We start from the raw sequence: 4229 nt of genomic DNA on the forward strand, positions 1-4229 counted from the left end.
CTGCTTCCGTGCACACTCTCAAAAAGGATGTTCGAAAGGAAGAAGAAAAAAGACAAGGACACAAAGACATCCTCTGCAGGGCTGGTTTAACAAAGATATGTTAGACTGGACTACACATTTTTCTTAGTTTTACTGTATGTGTATGGAAGCCCATTTTTGCCAGAAAAAGACAAAAAAATAGATGAAATGTTAGAAATGACAGAAATAAAAATATTCATGCAAACAAGACGTTGACTTATTGTGAGATGCAAAGTCAAAATTTCAAAAAGCCAAGACTTTTTAGGTCATTAATTCTCATAATTCTGAATTTTTGGACTTAAGATCTCCTAATGTTGCCTAAAAAAGTCATAATTGTTAGGCTACATTGTATCTTTACTGTTTGACTTAGAAAGTTAGCTTTTGTATCTCATGATTTTTACATAAAATTGGGATAGTAGCTCATTGTGTTTTTGCCTTACTTTAAAAGATCAGATATTAACTCAAAATAGTAAGTCAAAACGTTGCATTAGTCTCTAATGTTCATTTACAATGTGTAATTTGGTATTTATAATAGTAGTAGTACATTTTCATCCTTTTTTTCCTATTTAGGCTAATGGCTTCCTGGCTGATTTTAAAGGCACAATATGCAATCCAAACTATAAACAAAAGCCCCACCTTCTATGTTCGTAAATGGACAACAAAATAAATCTTGTTTTGTTTTGTGATGCTAAAGGTTTGTTAACATTTGGAAATATAGCAGTGAAACAGGCTTATAGTGACTATTTGATCCGTTGAGAGTCACAAAATAAGCAGATTCAATGTGTGAATGTGCCTGGAATGTATATTTTAAAAAATCATTAATTGGGCCTCGATAGCCTATATTGATATGAAATCACTGACACCTGCTGACCAAAAATGTCATTTGCATGGTGTTGACCAGCTTGGAATTGTGTAAGTAATACTGAATTCTCCCATTAAGATGCCCAGAATTCACAGCTGACTTGGAGACATGATGTTTTTTGTCCAAACCACATAAACTCTGCTTTAAATTCTGCTCCAACAGGGGCCTTTAACTGTCCCAACTGAACTCACAGTGAAATGAGAAATGACCTTTTCACCCTGTTAGGCAATTCTGCACATTCTAACATACTCTTAAAGACTAATAAACACCACAAATCTCTTCATCTTCCTCTTACATAATGACTTTGATATATCCCACAAGCTATATCCCAGAAGATGTTGTCGTTAACATAAATTTGACATGATGATGTCATGAATGCAGCTCATCTCTCAAATGTTCACGGTTAAGAGAGTGACACCAAAGACAACGCTAGATTTATTTATTTTCTGACCTCCTGCTGCTGTTTCACTTTAGAACTGCTGCGACAAACCATAAAATAAACAGTACATTTTTAGAATACTTTCTCCAAGTCTGTCAGTCTTCTACTATATTTACAGGGGAGACCTCTACTGGATCTCTGTTGTAATTACAGACTTCTGTCAGAACTATTGGGCTGAAGATGAATCACAATCATGTAACCTTTTTTTTTAAATGTCTCACAGAATATGCCTTTTTATTAAGAATTTGGAACATACTTTATTTTGCAAAACAGTTTTGGTTTCAAACATCATTCAAACTAAGTTAATGATTGTTACGGTTAGCTCTCGCACACATGCACACTTATTAAACACACTGACACACTTTTTTTTTACAGGTATATTAACTATTTTCATGCATGATACAGAAAATAACAGCTGTATTTCTCATATAACTTTAAGATTCACTGTATGAAAATGATTTAAAGAGTCAAAATAATAATTATAATAATCAGCCACAGTCGTTTAAAACCAGCCAAAAAACAAAACAACCCGACCAAAAAGGTGTTAGACATTCTACCAGAAATATACTGGACCCTGTATTCAGGTAGTTACACAATACATACTTTCTCCTCCTCCTTCTTTCTGCTGATGTGTCATCGTGCCTCAATGGATTTTTTTGTAATGCTTAATAATTTATTAATGTCAACAAAAGCTCTCTCCACCATCTCTGATGCACTGAGGCACCATCAGAGAGTGGAGGCAAAATGCATAACACCATTAAGTAACCATAACACATTCAACACATTCTGTCATTAGATTAAAAAAAAAAACAATGTTTTTAATACATCATTTAATTGCAAATTTAGTGGATTTTTTTCACAGATTAATCAAATTATTCACAGATTAATATAAATAACTCGAAATGGGTATAATATTCCTATGGCACACTTAGTAGTAGGTTGTTCCACATTGACTTTGCAGATAGAGACTCAGGGTGAAATTATGCAGACATCCCTTTGAAAAATCCTTCCTTAAAACCACCCTAGTAATTATGTAACATATAGTTGTTGTTTTTGTTTAAGTCCTTTTTACCATATAAAAAAACAAACACAAAACAAAACAAAACAAGTCTGAAGCACATAATAATAACAAGACATACTTTATTAGTCCCCAAGGTGAAATAAAAAAAAAAATCACTCTGTTATTATACACATTACACACAGCACCATACAAACATACAAACAGGAATTAAACACATGCATTAAATGGAGAGATGTCAGAGCAAGGGGGGCACCTAAGATTCTCTACTGCCTCGCCCAAATAAATAACACACTGTGTCGCTATTTTGAAATCTGAGCTTTGTGCAAAAAGATCAGGAGGTCTTTTTGAACATGCTCGTGAGACTCAGCCACAAGATGGTAAAGAGACTTAATGAATGAACACACTTTTACAAGCCAGCTTGTATTTGTTTGCCCCCTCCCCCTCCCCAAGCTTTTTAGTTAGTATGATTTGCTCTTAGATCCACATGGAAATGCTTCTTTGCTTGATGCTGCTCTCATCTGTGCTGTTGAATTGGTACTTCAATACCCTGAAGAAGCGTTGGTAAATTATTAAAAATTATTTTTTATTTGCATCATGTCTACGACATGTGTGCGATTAACTTCCCACACACAAATAGGTAGGCCTTATTCTACCATTTTTTTAACCAGTCGCTTTAGCTTGTCTTTTTTTTGGTCAACATTGCAGTGTAATTATGTTAAAACACTGAACCCCCACACCGACACAAAAGGAGAGGGCTAAAAGGGGCAAAGGCATTGGACCAAATAAAACTGCCCATTTTGGTCCATAAAATGTCCATGACTAGTTTGAAATCATTCAAATGTAATCATCTATTTAAAAAGGCATCTAAATATACACCTTTCGAACATAAACATGAACTTCTAGGCCTGTTTGCGTTGCACCCACACAGGCAAAGATAACCTTTGTTATTAATCTTTTTTGTTTGTTCAAGAATGTCAACAGCAATGAAAACTAATAATCCAGGCTCAACTGAGTTCACAGACAGAAATGTCTAAAATGCACCAGATAACTCACTGAACAACATGATTCATGACACATGTAAATGAAGTACCGTGTTCTTAAGTACAGTATTTGAGTTAACATATTACTTTCCACCACTGATACACACAGCTCTCTGAAAAAAAGCAGATGCTTTTGTGAACTTTTTTAAATAATAAATGAGTCTAATTGAGTCTAATATCTGATTGCCCTCAGGATGCTGTCTGTGCTTACGCTGAAAACTTGTTCAGCTGTCACAAATCTGTCCCTGGGAGCTTTGTGTACATATTGATTTTCTCTGCCTCGACTGTTCTGTCGATAATGATCTTCCCTAAATTAGCTATGATCTCATACCCTGTGTGCGTGTGTGTGTGTGTGTGTGTGTGTGTGTGTGTGTGTGTGTGTGTGTGTGTGTGTGTGTGTGTGTGTGTGTGTGTGTGTGTGTGTGTGTGTGTGTGTGCGTGTGTGTGTGTGTGTGTGTGTGTTCTGGGTTTATCTATTGAGTAAATGTATTGTAAAATGTATGTTTTCATTAAAAATGAAATTTTCTTTCATTTAAAATTCAGCTTAGGATATTTAATGGTTCTAAAATATATATATATAAAAAAGATTTAATTAACTTGAATTTTTTTACTGTTGATTTCTGCGTGGGTGTAAATAATAGTTCAGGTTTTGATGATCAGACGCTACTATACTGCACAACATCAACACACTGATTTTTCAAAAAAGTAGAAAACTTTATACTTTTAATTCAGATTCTAGGTTTAGCATCAAAACCCCATGGGCGCTAATAGTTACCTAGTGACTAATTTTTTCTTTGGTTATTATGATATCATGTGTACACATATTAGCGGGCGGGCTGCCCATGGACA

Source organism: Sander vitreus, chromosome 11, assembly GCF_031162955.1.
Source record: "Sander vitreus isolate 19-12246 chromosome 11, sanVit1, whole genome shotgun sequence".
Lineage (NCBI taxonomy): Eukaryota > Metazoa > Chordata > Actinopteri > Perciformes > Percidae > Sander > Sander vitreus.